Below are 19,459 nucleotides of genomic sequence, written 5' to 3'. Positions count from 1 at the left end.
CAGATACTTTTAAAATTACAGCAGTAATTCTAAAGCTGAATGGCAGTTTAAGGCTTTGTCCTCACCTGCAGCATATAATTGAGGCACTATCATTACCTCATTACCTAAGCACACTGCTGCAAGCTTAGAAAATGGCCTCTAAAGGGCCACTGACACTGCTTGAAGAGTTTTGAGGAAACATTATATTTAGGGACAAATATAATTATTCACCACATGTTTTCATGCTCAAACGAAAGGACCATATTGCAAGCCACAAGCAGCAGACAGCAAGAGCAGCATGAATGAAAATGCACAAAGTGAGAGGCATGACAACACCATGAAAATTTGGTCCTGGTTATTTATTGATGCAGTTGCTCACTCCCAAGGACCATGTCCCAAGCAGAACCAAGAGACACTATCATATACCTGTGCCACAGCACCAGCCCTAACCCTATTCAAGGCCTTGGGTCTCACTTAATAACATAAGTTATATCATCTCTTCCTCATCTCCAATATCCTTCATGCCATTTTTGGGGTTTTGGTCAGCTCTTGCAATTTTCCATGGTCTGTGGTGTCAAAATTCATAAAAAATTGAAGACAGGAACTGTAGCAGTCTGAAGAAAACCACACAGCTCTTGCACTGGTCCTGGAATCAGAAGTATGAGTTTTGTGCGCTCCTATCAGTGCCACTCCAGAACAGGTTTTCTTTGCTTTATGTGAACAGGCTTACAACCTCTTGCATCTGCCTGTTGAAGAGACAGCCTCCTCCCCTTCCTCACCTAGGTGTCTCCTGATTCCCATGCTGTCCATCTGGACTATCTCCTCCTGGCCAGGTGCTGTCATAAAATGATGCTTCTCAGCCCACTTAATTGTCCTCAAGTGACAGATGGGATTTGACTATAGCTGGTAAGCCGTAAGTACATGAAGCAGATGAGCAGTTAATTAGCAATGCTAGTGTTTCTGTGCAAATAGCTATAGAAACTACACATCAAAAGATGGCCTTATCAAGCCAGTTAGTCCATCTTCTCTCTTCTAACACATTTCTTATCTCATGCAGTACATTAAAAGGTTTGAGTTCTCCTGCGCCCAATAAGCTACTCTTAAAATCTCAAACTTTCTATCAACTTTCCTTAGGAGACTATTTTACAGTCTAATGAATCTTGCTGTCAATAAATCTTTTCGCTCTGTTCAGCCTAAAGATAGTTCTTGAAATATTGAGCAGGAAAGAAAAAAAAAGGAAAAACTCTGATAACTCTGTAGAACAATTTCTAAAAATGGTACTGTGCCTTCATGTTTCCTAGGACACATTAGCACTTCTGTAAATGGTTGTATTAGAAAAAGAATCAGTGCAGTTTTCTCTTGGGGATAAGTTTCATTTAATCCTACCACAGAGCACAAATCTAGGTATTCTGATCAAAAAAAAAAAAAAAAGAGAGAGAGGGAGACAAAATAGAGTATAGGGTAGAATGGAATTGGGTGATTCAAGGAAGAAAAAACAATGCAGTCATAATTTCTTATATTGCAGACCAAACCCCAATGGTCAATGCCTATGAGTCTATCCAAGAAGGGAGTCTCACAAATTCATTTATTTAGTATTCAAAACACATAGAACAGACTGGAGAATTTTGGTTAAACAATCCTCTCCTGGGACCCAACTCTTTAATAAAATAACTCAGGATTTCCTTAGGTTTTCAGTGTACCATGACAACACCTGAATAAAGGTTTTAAAAACTTAGCCTAAGAAAAAATAGTGGAAATAAAGACATTTTCTAATATATAATTTATAGCACATTTAATATATTTCTTCTGTAAAACAGCCTTCTGATGTGCTGAGTCTTGAGAATTCTATCTGTGGTTTATCACTAAAGAAATTCAACAAAACAAGACATACCGGCCTAGAAAGAAATGAACTCTTCTGTCAACAATTACCTTGTTGATAGTTCTTTAGTCTTCCCCCCACCATCCTATTTTGTCTTGATTTAGAGGCTTCCCTCTATTCTTGTCCATCTGAAAACTCTCTTCTGAAGGATCCTCCACCAGCACAAGCAAAAAATTCCTTGGTAATACAAGGCAGGTGCCAGTCAACAATTCCACCCATATGAAACTCAGGTCAGCCAGATACTAAATGCACACCAAAAATCCTAAATTAAATCAATAAAAGTTAAAAAAAACCCATATCTGTTTATCAGTCAGATGTTTACTTGAAAGAGATTTCCCTATTTTCCATACCTTCTAACTTGTTATATGGATTGAGCACTACATGCCAGAACTCAGACTCCTTCACCCTCAGAAATCACAACCTTCCAAGTAATCTCTCGTCTATAAACTCAGATGTTATCATTATTATGCTTCTAGAAGAACAGTTTCACATGACAGAAAGAAGAATACGCCTTCTCCTTTTTCCAGCTTAAGATGCCCATACTACCATTTAAACTTTTTTTTCTCAATAAGTATAAGAATGCCTACCTGTTCCAGCTGCCAGAGCTCAACAGCAACTTCCTCGTGTTCACACCAACACAGCCAGCCACTGCAACTACTGAAGAAGCCCAAAGTGCAGAGAGAACAATTGTCACCTAACTAGGAGTGAAACACTATGACAGCTATCTGAAATTTCTGAGCCAGAGACCATGATTATATCAGCATAGTTTCAGAATCCAAGGTGCTAATAACTTAGTCAATTCAGCAGTGATGCTTTCTCTCTCATATCCTGGTAGAAAATCACTGCTTCTGCCCACATGTGCAAGCACTGAGTAATTTGCACCTCTTTGCACCCTGGTGATGCACAGCTGTGGACTCAGGCAAACACAGCATCCTCCTGTGCCATGAGCACAATAGGAATCAGTGTCTTGAGTCTGAACAAATCTGAATCATGTCACGTCTATGGTATATCCAGCCCACTATCTTATCTCTGCTAGTAGCTAATAGGGAAAACAATCAAAAGACTTAAAAGCAATGCAAGCCTTTGGTGATAATTTCCCAGAATGCTCTCCCTCAGCTTCTTAGCTGCTTGTGGTGCAGCTAACATTGTTAGCTGAAGATGTCTTTGTGTGTAAAAAACCCACGATGTTTTTCTCTTGTTTAGTTCTCCAAATGGTCTATAAATCAAAGTAAACAATTAGAAATCCCTGAACCCTGCAGACAAGGGTTTCACAGCTTTTCATTATCCCAAGACAAACAATGCTTCATTATTTTTTTTCTGAACCTGTCACTTGTCAGTTTATTCTGTTGTCCTTTAAGACTTGTATTGGAAGAGACACGGAACAAAAATATCTTTAATGGCCTTAGATATCTTTATCATATCAAACTAGAGTCAATTCCTTCCAATCTGCAGTATTCAATCATTCTTTGTTTAAAAGCTTATCCATCCATCCATCCATGCACTCCTTCTCTGCATTTTTTCAGTTCTTCTTATAGGACCAGAACTGTGCAACATCATTGATGAGACCACTAAAGTCTCTTAACAGCTGAAGCTGCACCCAAACGGGCTGTTGTAGACACAGAATTGTACTGGTGGATCTCTGTTAGGATCTCTTCATCACCAGTGGCAACGACCCATTTACTGTCACTGGAAAACCAACTGCAATACCTGCAGAGCAGTACCACTAAGTACCAAGCAGAAAAGCTCACACAGCACTTTCCAGGCATGTTCAGTAGTCTTACAGGCTCTAGACCCCTAAATTTTAATTTCTCCAGCTAGAAAGAACAGGAAGACATCTCACCAAATAAGGAGATGTTTGTGGCATCAGCTAAAATCTCTTCCTTCTGCTATTCTGCTTCATTATACAGTAAAATAAATAAAATCGTGAATGAATCATCACCTAAAAAGTCTTAGGAAATCACAAATCACATGTTTATTGATGACACAGTGAGTAAACCATCTATATTTAATAACTACTGCTCTTCTTACTTCTCTTATGGATTATGTGTGCTAATCACACTGGTGATTTTTGAATATTTATTGTTGTTTTTGTCTCTGCTGTAGTCATATATTAGAAGCTTTCACATCAAGAACAAGTAAACATGCTGCTGCTGCTGAATGTATTTTGGGGGGAATTAGAGTGAGACATTAAAATGAAATTTTTAACAGGCTGTGCATCTTCATTCTACTGAATGTCATGGGAGATGAAGCATGTCCAAGTAATTATGGGAATTATCAGTGCAGCTAACAGGCACGGAGGACCACCATCCTGTTTTGGATAACTGAGGTTTGGACAGCTGAGACAGGACTGTAGTCTATGGTAGGAGAAACTAGTTGCAATCCAGACAAACTACACCAAATGTGAAATGGGTGATCAACAGCTGCAGCACAGAACTTTATTGAGTTTGATGGCTTTTTTTTTGTTTGTTTGTTTGTTTCTCAGTGTAGGCTTAAAGGCTGTCCTGTAAAAGTGGTAAGAAAAGCTTTGATCAAGGGACTTAATTTTTTTTTCCTGGCTTACATAAGTAACTATAAATCTTCTAAAGTATAAATTCTACTTTTTTTTTTTTTCATATGAACCATTTATGAGCAGTTTGCATATTTCCTTGTGAATAACTAGGTCAATGATCTTAGGTCACCTCAGCTTTCTCATTTTGCTAGATTGACCATTTTCACTACCAAGCTGTGGTTATGTTTACATGCACAATGAGGAGAGAGAGGTGAGAAGTTCTTGGTCTCTTCACCTGAAAACTAAAGGAATAAGTCAATCATGAGATTACATCCTTCAGAACTTCAGCTTAAATAAGAAGCCCTAAAAATTAAAAGGCCAAATAAATCTTAGCTGTAGCATAATGAAAGCAGAAAAATTGTGTACATAATATGAATAAAAGTTTTCAGTCCATCAGTGGAGTAAAATAATTATATAATTTGAATTTCTCCTAGTGTGAATTTCATCAATAATTCAGTATGCCAATTCATGATAATAAGTAAAATATACATGAGGAACAGTGGGTTTGCCTGGATGTATGCTTGGATGATTTCTAGCATCCCAAGGAAGATGGAAAGCTTAGTATAGCTATTTCTGCTTGGGGTTTTTATTTTGTTTTTTTGGTTGGTGTTTGTTTGGTGGGGTTTTTTTTGTTTGTTTCTTTTTGGTTTTTTGTTTGTTTTGTTTTGTTTTGTTTGTTTGTTTGTTTTTGTTTGGTTGGGGGTTTTTTATTCCAGTTGCTGGTATATCCATATCCCTTCCAAATGACTATTAAATAAACATAGAAAAAATTAGCAGGAAGATAATGCATGTGATGTGATGACTACTTTCTTAAACTCTATTAGGGCATGTAAAGATTGTACAAAAGAGTTCAGTGGCTCCTACTTTAGCTAAGGTTTGCTATTTGAGTGCTGTTTTCATAATAGTCTTGCAGAAATTAAAGCCTAAATGAAGATCTCCAGTGGGCTTGCATGTAGGCACAGCTCACTCTGTTGTTGCAGCAGCACAGCTCTGGAATTTGATCTGTTTTCCATTCCTCTGGCTTAGCACTACATCAGCCTCAGCAGGATGACAAAAGCCAGTTTGATGGCTGACCTGACCAACAACTCTGCTGCAGGCACTGCACGTGAGCACAGAGCAGTTTAAACCAAAACCCACATGCCAAAACTCACTCAGTTAAGGAATAGTAACTCTGCCCCAATTTACGTGGAAAGCACCAAGGATCAATTCATTTGCTCAGAGTTCTGCGTGGAAGATGTGCTAAAAGCAATGGGAGTGCTCACTGCAGTGTCAGCATGTCACCATACAGTCTCCAGAACCTCTGCACTCTAGGAAGATTTTGACATAAACAGTTGGGATCCCCTCATTCCCCTTTGCCACAGCTTAGAACAACGAGTCACATTAATGATAGTACCTAACACATTTAAATGTGGAGTAGTTGCAGGTTCACTTTTACACCTAAGAGAATATGAACCATGGACCATCCAACAGCACTTTAGTATGAAGGGTAGCGAGCTGCTGCAGGTGTCTCCTCTACCACAGGAAACTTTCTTACATTTCTCAGCTGCTTCTTTCACTTTTCAGTTATCACAGAGCATTGACAGTGAACTCCTTAATTGATTGATGATCACTTGTGTCCCCTCTCAGCCTCCACTGCTTCTGCACAGATTATATTTTAGAGGTTAATTGGGAATTGTGATGGTCTGCTTTGGTACAAGCCTCCTACTCAAATACCACATCTTCCTTGCCATTTTACCTTTGTATTTCCTATCTTATGAACTTTCAAGTAAATTCAGTATTTTTGCAACCTGTTATATTTGGAGAATACTTTGAACTATCTGTTCCCTCTGTGCATAACCATTCACAAAGAACAGACCTACCAGGACAACAAAACAAAAATATTAAAAAGTAAAAAAGAACAAATTCTACAAAAAGAAGTGGTGTTATTGCTGTATGGCTATCAGTTAATGATAAGAATTATTGTTTTGAAATTGTTACAATTATTGTTTAGAAGAATTATGTTAAGAAAGCATAATTTTATCAGAAATTGAGAGAAAATTTTGACTTATTTAGATTAGACTCTCTCATTAAAATTTGAAGAATATCTGCTTTCCAGAAAATATAAGGAGTTATTTTCTGTAAAAATAGCACAAAATGCCACATTAAAGCTTTAAACATGATATAAAGTTCAATTTCATTTAGAAACAAAACTCATAAACATTCCAGCCAAAAATATTTTAAAAGACAGAACATATGAAGATATTGTTGAATAATACACATTCCCCCTCCTACAAAATGCTCAGGACACTAATTTGGACAGAACCTATTTCCTGATGAAAAAAGTTCGTAGAATGGTTTAGGTGGGAAGGAACCTTAGAGTTCAGCTAGCTCCAAGCCCCCTGTCATGGAGAGACAGTTCCATTAGACCAGGTTGCTCAAAGCCCCACCCAAACTTCCAAAGCCCTTTGAACACTTCCAGGAATGGGGTATCCACTACTTCTCTGCACTGTTCCAGAGTTTCACCACGCTCACAGGAAATAATTTTTTCCTAATATCTAAGCTAAACCTGCTCTCACTTGGTTTGAAGAAATTCCCCCTTGTCCTGTCACTGTGTGGCCTTGTAAAAAGTCTCTCTCCATCTTTCTTGTAGATTCCCTTCAGGTACTGGAAGAACACATCCATGTCATCCTGAAACCTTCTCTTTTCTAGGCTGAACAATCTCACTTCTCTCAGCCTTTCCTCATAGGAGAGGCACTTCATCTTCTGACCAACTTGATGGCCTTCCTGTGTTTGATCTCCAACAGCTCCATGTCCTTGCTGCACTGGGGACCTCAGAGCTGGATGCAGCACTGTTGGTGAGTTCTCAGCAGAGCAGAGGGGCAAGATGCAGCCCAGGACACGTTTGGCTGTCTGGGCTGTGAGTGCACATTTCCAGCTCATGTGCAGCCTCTCACCCAGCAGCACCCCCACATCCTTCTCCCCAGGGCTGCTCTTGATCACTTCATCCCCCAGCCTGTGTTAATTCCAGGGTTACTCCATCCAGGTGCAAACCAGCACCTGTTAAACCTCACGAGAGGTTGAACAGGACCACCCAGGTCCTTTTATACCTCATGAGACTCCCCTGGGCCCACTTCCTGAGTTTGTCCACATCCCTGACCATATCCCAGGCTGACTGAAAATTCTTCACCAGCTCTCATTAGTTTGTGTGTCTCCTTTTGCTGACACAGGCGCTCTCCTGAGTGGATCCTTTATTTTCACTGGTCTATAAACACTTCATAAATGTCACTACTGCTAGACCTAAGTCAGGTCTCTGACACTTGTTACCATTATCTCCTGTTACAAAGGCAGAAGTGAAAAGCAGAGTTTATACATATGGCCAAGAACGCATTTAACCCTATGTACACATGTACACGTTATACATAAATGTTTAATTACTTCAAAAATTGAATTAAAAGGGTCAAAATTAATCAAAAATACATTTTTTGAGCTGACTTTCCTTTTTTTTATTTAAACAGGAAAAAAGATCTTTTGTTACAGTTGGACTCATTTCACCTTTCCAAAAGCATTTATTGAAGCTGAAGTAGAAATATAATTACCCAAGCATTTAATTTCAAATTACCATTTCTATTTTAGAAGTGACCTAATGTATAATGTACGAATGGGGAAATTTGAATTTTGGAAATGTATCTTTCCAAAATTAAGAAAATTGAAAGTTGTTTTCCCTTTTTCTTTGCAGTCAACTGTGGGCTTTTGCAAACCTTAGTAAGTCCTACACAGACTGGTTCTTGCAAGCCTACTTTGTCTTTGAGGCTTTAACCAAAGCCTTATTTGAAAGGTTATGCTTCCTTCCTCAGTTTTCTCCTGCAAATAAATAAAAATATTTTAATACACATGTACATCAAAGGGGCTGGTACTACCATTGCTTTCCACTGTGAGATTCCAGGATTTACTGGATATCAATTTTAAAATTAAGTGATACAGTCTATATTTTATTTTTATTAATTTTTAATAGTGGTTAGAAGTATCATTAAAAAAAAAAAGTTTGTTATGATTTAATTCTTACTTTATTTTTTATCTCACTCCAGGCTATTGCTGCTTCTCTGAATGACTAAAACACCGGTACATTTGAATATCACACTAGTCAAATAATCTCATAAAAATTAATGGAAATCCCAGTGACCAGTATCAGTTAATGTCACCAAAGCTTAGCATTTATCAAGAGAATTTTAAAGAACCAACTTTCTCCTGAATATCAATTTAAAAAGGCCTACTAGTAAGCTCAAATATCCTTTTCTTGTGTCAGGTAAATACGATTTTACTACTTGGTGCCCTATAAGCATTCAGCAATATCTGTTACTCTATGACATGATCAAACAAAAAAACCTGTGTGTTGACAAGATAAATGCTTTTTTTCTTGTTCCTGGTAAAACGACAGAAATAAAACCTTTTTTTTTTTAACAAAAGGATGTAACAATAGAAAGAGCACAAAATAAGTTACAAAATAAATTTATATCTACAGGAGAGATTGTTTTGAAACAACTTATAAATTATTCTCAGAATGACAATCTAAGATTCCATATTCTTTCCAAACAGCTCTCAGATAATGCTTTGTTTAAATGTTAGAAAGGCTTTGAAAATTTAATCAGCAGTGGAAGGGATGGAAGCAAAAGTCCAAAACTGTGTTCTTTTGTTCTTAAATGTTTTTGCCACCCTATGACTAAAGTCTCTGCAAACATGGTATAATCAGCTTGGGACAGGAACATACCCTGGCTTCTCATTGAAATACTGTGACTGAAGAAGCATCCCTCTGAAAACAGACCTGATTTGCTGCAGAAATAAAGTCTCAAAGTGCAATTTGCCTTTTACCTGAGCTAGCAAGACAAGACATATTTAGGAAGAACAGCTGGCTGCAGAGTTCATTTTTGCTCTTCATGTACTTGTCAGTATAAAGAGAGGAGTGGTTGTAAGAAACGTGAGGAATGATAGTGAGAAAATTATATCATGTACTAAACTTCAGAGGCTTTTTATTTAGGATTTCCTAAAAGATACTTGGTTTCTATAACAGGATTTTTGTGGAATGCTGTAGTTTTAACAAATGTATTAAGGTCATCACCATTTCATGTTAAAACACCTCTATTAAAAAGAAAAGAAAAAAAAAAGTTGAAAGTAATTCCTTAAAGTGAGCATTATTAGACTAACATATAATAAGCAAAAAACCTATTTAAGAAACGGAAACAGAAAACAAGTCTAACAAAGACTTTTCAGGTCTTTCTTCAAAGTTCAAAAACTTCTCAGGTCTTTCTCCACTGTGTGGTGAGATAGTGGCCTAAGGACTGCTATATCTGTGTAAAGTCTACCCCAACCAGGTCTCAGTTTCAGTGAGGTCACTACACGATCTCTCTGTGATTTAATGTTAACTACAGCACCATGGGAGTAGCAGGATAAGTCAAATGAGAGGACAAGATCAATGAGCTGTGCTGGAAAGAACTGCAGCAGCTGTTACTTGGCCCGAGGGCATTATTTATTTTTAAATGTAAATCGTATAGTTGAGATAGAATGTGGCATAACTTTGATTTTTCCATTCTGTTGTAGGACACTGACATAGGATAGAAGTCACCAGTGCACAGAAATTCACCATGTCCTATCTCAGCCATCTTACAGCAGGATGGAGTTGTTCCTTTTCTTGGCACAATCCAAAATGTAGTGAGGTTTTGTGAGACATAGATCCACAAGGTGATCACAGGCCTTTGTTTTGCTGCTCATAGCATTAGATAAATGAAAAAGTTGTAAAAGAGGTAAATAAAACCACTAAGATGAGCATGAAATGCAGCCATTAGACATCCAGCACAAAAGGGAAAGATCTCAGCCCATCAGTTGCACACTCTCTGGAAAAGATATCATAAGGAGAGGGACTTGATATATTTTAGAGGGTCTCTCACATTAACTTGAAAGCTTGTTGCTAGATTCTACTAGGAATTGAGTGGTTAAAAGTATTAGCTGATTATAAGAAACTCTTTGTGTTCTGTCCTGAGGAAAAATTTAAAAAATTACTTCTCCACTCAACTCACTGATTCAAGGAGGTGAAAGACTGAGACATTAGAAACAAATGCACAAATGGCTTGAGTACATGTTTTCATGTTCACCAAAAGGCTAGAACAGGTTAGATGTGAAAAATAAAACAACCTCGAGCTGCTGAGAGGGGTATCAGCTATGTACAGTGTGACCAATGACAGACAACATAAGTCTGTCTTTAGCCTAGCCTGGTACTCTGGCTCGGTGGAAAAAAGTGTCATACAAATGACTAAAGAGACAGAAACATCTTCTTAGCTGTACCACAGCTGATTTTGCTTTCTGTCTTCCACCTCATCCTAGCAAATTTCTCCAATATTTCTCCCAATGTTATTCTCTTTGCTCTCAGGGTATTTGCTCTCATGAATATTAATCAGGCTGCACTTCAGTTTGTCTGCTCCGACTCTGTCAGTATGACCAATTCTCTCCAGTTCACATGAAACTGCTGTCACCCACCCCTGGATTAGGAAGAAAACATTATTAATTAATGCTCCTAAAACTTCTCCCACCAGCCAGAGCCCGTTGGGTCCAGTCAGGGTAGGGTGATGGGAGCCCATGGACAGAGAAAAGCTCATTCTCTGTGAGACTCCTGGCCACGCAGCCAAACTGTGAGGTCCATGAACAACCTTCCCCCTCATCTCAAGAAGGTGTCACTGTCAAAATGCGTCTGTGGAGCCATGAACAGATGTAGTTGCACTATGAAGGAAAGATCACACTACCCTTCCAAAGTGGGTGTCAGCTGAAGCATTCATGCCTCAGTGGGCTACTTGGTCACGTGAAATGGGATTAGTGAACACTCATATAACTCACAGAGGAATTTGTCAATTTTCAGGGATAATTAGAAGATATTTTGATTATAGGCAGCTTTCAAAAAAAAAACCCCAAACCATAAAAACACAAAACCCCTTGATCCTTTTCATGAGTGTTTCTGGGAACAAACACATTTTCCCGTTTTTCTACTGAACATTTCCAGAGGAGATAAGTTATCTGACCTGACAACAGGGAGAAAATGCAGTCAATAGTTTGGAGAGCAAGTAATCAATGTTGTACCCTTATTTAAAAACCAATATACAGTAAATATCTGCCAGCAGCAGTGATAACATTCACTTACACTAAAGATAAGTCATACGAAATGCCAAGTACTCCTCAATTTAGGAAATCAACAAAATAGTCTCAGTCCAGATAATTTATTTTCTATCAATACAGTTTGGCCTTTTTCTTTCTTAGTTTAATATTCTTGTTTCACAACCAAACCATGCAGAGCTTTCTGAGTGTCACGTGTGTTTAGTTATTCATAGGAATATTCACAAAGATCCAATGTCTACTGAATGATTTGGAAGGTTTTGATATTTATCTCTAAGGAGACAGACATTTGTTTTTGGCTACTTTTAAACCAGACAGGGAATGCTGAACAAGCCATGACAGGCTCTTTTTTCTCTTGACTTTTCCTTTTGCCATTTGACTGCTCATTGTTTTCATTCTGTATTGAAAGGGCAAATAGATTTTTTTTAAAGCTGTTAACTGAGGAATCTGAGTCCTAGTACAACCAGTTCTTCCTTTGTAGCACCCATACAGGTGCTGCTGTCTTGCTGATAATCACAGCCTATCCATCCTACCACTGCAGCAGAAGATGTGGCATGTTTAAGACATCCTCTTTTCCTTTCCCATTCTTAGTTTTTATCTTTGGGCTGCAACAAAAGGGGGATTACTCATTCTGACCAACATGTAGACTGAAGCTTTTCTGAAGAGCTTAGACATGACAAAGGAATGGCTAAGAGCTCCTGATAACTGGTGCCATTTTGAGCCCCTTTGCTCCTCAGCCTGTTAAAGCAAATTGCTCCTCTAAAGGTAAAGGAGGAAAAATTCCTTACTTATCCCTCAATGTATGTATTTTCTCCAGATCAATCATGCCTGGTCACCACAATCCATGTGACTTGATTAAATTTAGGTTTTTCACAGTCTTTCTTTCCCCTAGCCAAGTAAGCTCAAACTCTACTGTCCAAACTGGACAACTGCAGCAATTTATCTCAGTTCTGCACATAAAGATCTATGCACCACTGTCACCTGCCTCTTCTGGCTTCAGGAAAAGAGTCACACTGGTGATTTTCTGCACCAGTGCCATATGCATGTTTTTCAGGGATTTTCAGTGCAACATTAGCTCTATTAAAATAGACAAGATGCTTTCAGCCATCATGTACTTTCTGTTGATTTTATCCTTAATCCAGCTTCTGCTCTGCTCAGAATCTGCCTTCCTATGCACTGGGATGCACCAGCCCTACCTCTCACCTTCCGACCAACCATTGTCCAGGACCCTGGATTTACTGCTATTCCAGGACCCTCTCCTTATCTCACCTTTTCCATAACCCCACAGTGGCAGCAGATCTTCCAGAGGATTAGAGACCTGTTCCTTCTTGAGGTGTGATTAGCAGAAGCCTCCTAAATGCTCCATTGTACTGCGTATACTATTGCTGCAGCTATCCCCTCCTACCTGCTCTTATTTAGCTGCCATATCCTCTCAGTGCATACGTTTTCCATAGCTGGACAAATTATTTCAAGAGCAAGCTCTCAGAGGCCTTGATATCTCACAGCATTTGTTGCCAAGACACCCCTAAAATAATCCCATTTGGTGAAATAAATTGATTTCCAGGTAAGGCTTGGCAGGCAAAAGTTTTCTGGTTCCTTGAGTCAAAATGACAATGTCTACAGTTTCCTTGTCCCAAACTGAAGGTATGCAAGCCTTCTAATGAGCCAGAATTTAATTCCAGTTCAACTCACAGATTTGCTTGTCCTTTAGCAAAATGGGATTCTATGATCAAGTTTCATATGAATTATTTCCAGTTTTCATGCAAAATGCATGAACTGGAAAGAAATAATAAAAATTATCTTCCAGCAAGAATGGAAGGTAAGGTGTTCTGCAAATGGTGTTCCTACAGTTTTTTAGTCAGAAAATTCCTAAGACTGACCATTTTCCAATCATGTTTCTGTCTTTTATATATATATTTTTTTCCTGTGAAAACAAAAAACATTTACACTCAGCTCTGCTTTCTATGTAGGTCAATAGTGATTCTGCATGGGGGCAGACCCTGACAGCACATCTTTTTCCTTCTCCCATGTTTTCAAATCAGCATTTTTTTTAACTGAAAAGATGTTTTCTGACTTTTACTGCTGCTGCTCATTTTATATGCTGAAGTTGGCATCCTGGATTCGTCACCAGTGTTTTTCCATAAAGATGAGGATATTATCAGAGACCCGTATCGTGGGTAAGACAAATAAAATGACAGGAAGAGAGAAAAATCACAAATAAAAGAAAAAATATCCTGAAGTACGGTGACAATCACTGATGCAAGGGATGCAGAAATACTTCTAAATGACACAACCTTTTCCCAGTTTTCCATGTCACGTCACTGTGGGCCTTCTAATGACATGTTTAGGTAAGTTAATTTCATGCCAGGGTTTGTCATTTAGCCACGCAGGAGGTAGTTTGAGTTCCTAGAATCAGAAGTGCCACTTACAGGCTTTCCTCTCTCTCTCTCTGTGCATCCCAGGTGGAGCTGGGTTGGGCAGGCAGTAACAGCTGGCCCTTCACTGCAGCGCTGCATCACGCTGCTTTGTCATTTGTGGGGTTTGTTTTCATTCCGGTGCACTCAGATAAAACCCTGCCTTTTGTCACAAGTTTCAGTTGATAACTGGGAGCTGTTCATCCCCTCCCAAGCACACGTGGCCTCTGGACACTGACAGAGTAAATCCCAGCCCCTTGGTGAGATCCTTAGTAGCTAGAATTAATTGCTAGAATTAGTTGCTAGAACTAGTAAAATTCTACGTGGTAAAACAAAAGAAGGAAAAGAGAATACAAGCAATGGCCTATTTGGTGTCAGACAATAAATTCCAGAGTCATCTGGACTGGTTTGAAGGAGCCACAGATGTCTTCCTTCAGAAAGAGTGTTACTGCTTTTCAGTTCTGCACCTATTAGCCTCTCCACAAAAACAAACCCGTGACAGCACACTTGCACAAACATGAAGAAAGTAAGGCTGACTGCTCAGGCCAGAAAAAAAAAAAGACTGAATACACAAATGGAACAAATTACCCCTCTTCTCCCACAGGTGATCTTTGTAGGTCAAGGCAGAAATGCATTAGCAATGCAAAATGGGATTTGGGAGTGAACAGGCACTGTCATCATCCCCTCCCTCATCTCTCTGAGGGTGGGTAGAAAATGCAGCCTCAAGGGTTTCCAGTCCACAGGTTTTTCAGCAGGGAGTTAAGTCACTTGAAGAATATTCCCACCTACTATGAGTTAAACCTTGATAATTTTGAATCAGCCTCCCATTTTGCTTTTTGCCCACAAGAACACAAAAAACACAAAAAACCAAAAACAAAAAAACAAAAAACAAACCCACAAAAAAAAAACAACTGGGGGGAGAGGGTGGATCAGATGGGTCTGTAATCATCACATTACAAACTTGAGTCAGTGGTCAGATTCCTCAGCAAAGACGGGGAGTAAAGCACTCTGACTAGGATTGCTGGGGGCTGTCAGCTCGGGTCCACCTGAGCAGCAGGCAAAGTGGAGGCCACGGGGCAAGGCTACACATGACATTTGTACTTTCCATTAGGAAAAATGGTCAGTAATGGCCCAATTGTAAATTTAAGTAAGAAGCACCAAGGCTGTGTAGCATGGGGCAGAGAAGACAGCAGCAAACAGGGGCTCTGAGCCTTGGTCACATTTCTCACCCTTTGTGGTGCACCAAGGGGGGCCAGTTTGCCTTCGTGCCATTGCCCTACACAGCCAAGTATGTACTGGGACACACCTGGTCCAGAGTTACCCTAAAGAAACCAGAGCTGTGCTGGGAAGAGCAGATCAGACACTGTCTCTGATCCAAGAGGTGATGCAGGTCTTTGCTGGGTTTCACAGGTTAAAAAAATTCAGCATTAATTTTTTGCTACCTGTCTCCTGGAATTGTTTATTTTTTGCATCCCTTCTCTCCCAGAGAATCAGAAGCAGTTTCAGGGAAGGTCTGGAGCTCTTCTTCATGGTGCTGCGACAGACGCGGCAGCTCCGAGCAGAGCGCACAGGAGAAGCGCTCTGTTGTGCTCAAGTGGTGATCTCTGGGCAATGCAAACTCACCACTGACACAGAGCAAGCTGTAAACAAGGGGACTGCAACCAGCCTGAAACGCAGCAGGAGTGGAAGCAATTATTTGTCTCTCTTCTTTCTCATCACAAGCCTAAATTTGCCCTAGTACAGTCTCTGGACACATCAAGGTCCAATATGAAATTGATCCCCTACATGGCAATGTTTCCTCTTTCTGGAGGAACAGAAAATCCCCATGAAAATTGTGCTGCATCTGCTGGACTTACCCATGCTGAACATTGTATTATAAAGTTAAGAGATGTCAATTTAATTAACTGTGACTTTATAGACTGATATGATGCTTACTGTTTCCCTCCCTCTTCTCATCAAAAGAGTTTTTCTGTCATAGTAATCCCAAAGATGGAATAGATAAAATAAACCTTATTTTTCTTAATATCTCCATGGCACTGCCCCAAAAATAGTAGATCAGGCAGTCTGAAAAGAGAAAATTATTTTTGCTTTAAATCAATATTATTTGTCTCTTCTGTGTAGGTAGGAGTTGCCCAGTTTAAGAACCCTTTCTTACATACACTACCACAACTGACCATTTTACATTTCCAGTGACTAATCTACCATATTGGGACTTGTTGACTTCACTGCCAATTTCTTTTACCCCATTAGTACCTTTATTTTATTCAGTCCTGCACTTGTTTTGTATCCCAAACATGTACATATGTCCTTGCAAATCAGAGAGAGATTCAGTTTCCATTTTGCTATATCTTGTACTGTGCTGCCACTTAGATGCTTCCCCCACCCCAATTCTCAGTACATTTAATCTTGCTGAGAGCATATATGTCTGCTGACGTCAGACAGACATGACAGAGCATATACCTGTTTGTGCACCCTGTTCCCCACATGCCCACCTTGCCAGTTCTGGACATCCATCACCAGCGGCATCACCTTACCAAGAACAGCAGCCTCTGTCACAGCAGACACTGAAGTGGGTGCCCACTGCCCCTCCACACCCCTCACTGCCTTCCCTTCTCTAGCTGCTCCTATACCTTCTGTTTCTTCAAGTGACATTTGCCAAAGTCCTCACTTTTAAACTCTGGTTTTATACACAGCAGAGTTGATCTGTCCAGCAAAGTTCTTCCTTATCTTTATAGGATTTACTAATTCCTCAGAAAGCTGAAATTGCTTTCACAGCTTTACTCTATTCCTCAATTCTTCATTTATTAGAAACTAGATTATCATACTTTCTTGTAAATATTTTTCCATCACTATTTAAAGACTATAAAAAAAATTCCTATTGACTCTTAAAAAAACTATTGGTTTTGAAGTGCCCTTTCATATAATGAGAGGCAGAAACCAAACTGAGATCGATTACTCTACATGAACAATTTTATCTAAGCTAACATGAAAAGAGAGATAAAGTTATGCATTTCACCAATGCTGTAAGATGCTCGACTGAGACATTTTTTGCCATCAGAGGTAGCTGTCTATAAAATGTTTTGGGTACATATCTATATATAGTTTATGTTAAAACTACACAGTTTATACATACATAGGAAAAAAACCTTGCACTTACCTTTGAGAAGTAACATTTATCCCAGGTTTGGTAAAATAGTCTCAGACAGGCACTTAGACCTTCTTTCTATTCCATGCATCCTTTTATTCAAAAGAAGATAGAATCAGAAAAATCCCAGCTGATCTCTAGCAAACCAAAATGTAGACGAGATTGTTTGTCAGATGCAGCCTGATTCAGTGAAGTCCGAGCGTGTCAATCCCTGAGACTCCTTGTTCAGTAATATCCAAAGCACAAAAAAAGGAAAGAGAAAAAACAGAAAAAGATAATAAAAAAGAGTGAATAACTTGTTCTTTTTCAATGTGATTAAAAAACCCAGTCTTGGAGGACTAAGCAGCCTGCAGGCTTTTTGAGCTTTCTGGTCCTAGTGCATCCCAAGGTAACACATGCATTTCAGTGTTGCAAGTCTTCAAGTTCATACAAGCAAGCCCAGCTCCTGTGTGTGTGTGTGTGTGTGTGTGTGTGTTGGGGTGGGGGGCGAGCCGTACCGCGGGGGGAAGAGAGGCAGGGAGAGACAGACACACACAGTCACACGCAGAGATGGAAGAAGGAAAAACAGCAAAGTGGAGTGATCTCACAAAGTGCTCTAGATGGCAGAGCCTGCACGGCTTGTAAGACAAGCAATGTGCACACACCAGGGAAAAAAAAAAAAAAAAAAAAAGGAAAAAAAGAAAAAAAAAAAGATAGAGAGTGAAAAACCCGAGAGAACTAGCAGGCAGCTTCAGGAATTTCTTCTTACCTCTTCTGACGATGCAACATGCAGCAAGTGCTTTGTACTGCATAGGAATCCGTGCAGGCACGACTCAGTCAGACCCCTCACCTCTGAAATAAACAAATATGTACCATAGGAAAGGGAAGAAAACTAGGAACCAGATGAAACACGGGTACAAAAAGAAGCTAATAAACAAGTAAGAGTGTCAGGGAGGACTCCTAAGTGAGCAGGAGGCAAATAGCTGGTACAGAAAGAGGCATCCAAACTCCTGGTCCTAACAGAGATTGGCGCTGTAATTATGAGGCAAAGCACTGCCCTCTAAGCCATTGCATAATAATAGAAACCTAAGCTGTGTAGACACAGCCTGACATGCTAAATCCTCAGGAGCTACACTCAACATTTGTCAGTAGAAAGCCTGTCAGTCCTCTGGGGGCGGAGGAAGAGGAGGGAAGACAGAAGAGGAGAGGAAATTTTACTGCAAAATGCATAAGCTGCAGTTGAGCTCTCAGGTGGTGCTGATGCTTGAAATGTTATAGTGGAAGTCATACATATCTGGATCGATGTAAGAAAAGAGATAAAACCATATGTGGTGCTTAGGGACACAGTTTATTGGTGGATTTGGCAGTGCTGTGTTAACAGTTGGGTTTGATGATCTCAGAAGTATTTTCTGACCTAAAACATTCTATGATTCTAATAGCACTGTCAGCTTCATTCATTCTATTTAATACTGGAAACAATTTTCCCTTGCTATGTTTTAGGAACTTAAATAACAAAGAGGAGAACACATACAGGTGTTGCCCATATTAGATGGCATTATTTCTAATGCTGATGGCAAGAAAGTAGTAGTTGTTCTCCCTTTGTACTGAACATTATTGCAATGTCTAAATAAAACTTGAACTGAGGTAAAAGAACTCATGTAGATTGATTAGCCTTTCCCATTAATCAGTGGGTTCCTCTCTCCAGCCCTCCTGATACAGAGACACTCATTTTCTTTTGCCTCTCTTTGTTGAAGAGGCTCCTAGACAGAGCCAGGAAAAAGATGAGCACTGGCTACAAAAGAGGAGGAAAAAAATCCATCTTGTTCAACTTACTACACACCATTATCAATACATCAACAGAAAGAACAACTAATAATGCACATGGAAGGAATAGAAAACAAACAAATACCAAAAAAACTCCCAAACCGGGAAAATGGTATCATTTTTGCAGTGGAAATTTACCTGAAAACTGTGGCCCTGGGTCACACCTATGGTCCATTTAGTCCAGTGTTCTGTCCCTGGACAGTGATCAGCACTACACACCTCTGAGGAATTTGAATGAGTTTTTGCAGCCGGTGCTAGACAGCCAGGGCTAACCTGCTCAGGGGCAAAGCTTCTCCTTAATCCCTGTTCTTTAAAGATTAGTTAATGCACTGAGGCATGAGCAGTGAAACAGTCTGCTTCTGCACATGCAGACTAAACATGTAAGGTCTGATTCTGAGGTCCTCTGTATTTGGTGTAAAGTACACCTCTTTTAAGGCACTCAAGATCTAAAGAGTAAAATCTTCTGACACTTTGCAAACATCCCAGTGTGAAAAAAAGGCCAAGAGTTCAGAAAGAGCTGTAGTATTTTATTCTGAAGGGTAAGAAATATATTTTTATAG

At 39.4% G+C, this 19,459-nt stretch overlaps 1 protein-coding gene across 6 annotated transcripts in view; it reads right to left on the bottom strand.

Annotated features, from left to right (window-relative positions):
- The window catches only part of LRFN2 (leucine rich repeat and fibronectin type III domain containing 2), a 212,168-nt gene extending 193,943 nt beyond the window's left edge, over window positions 1–18,225 (bottom strand). For 3 of the 6 annotated variants that reach the window (XM_064414521.1, XM_064414517.1, XM_064414523.1), the window contains exon 1: window positions 17,109–17,587. The gene's annotated coding sequence lies outside the window, so the exon portion shown is untranslated. The other 3 variants (XM_064414518.1, XM_064414519.1, XM_064414520.1) reach the window with 3 other exon arrangements.
- Between the last annotated feature and the right edge of the window lie 1,234 nt (window positions 18,226–19,459).

Source organism: Passer domesticus, chromosome 3, assembly GCF_036417665.1.
Source record: "Passer domesticus isolate bPasDom1 chromosome 3, bPasDom1.hap1, whole genome shotgun sequence".
Classification (NCBI taxonomy): Eukaryota; Metazoa; Chordata; class Aves; order Passeriformes; family Passeridae; genus Passer; species Passer domesticus.
Note: the sequence above shows the minus strand (reverse complement) of the source record. Positions and strands in the feature narration are given on the sequence as shown.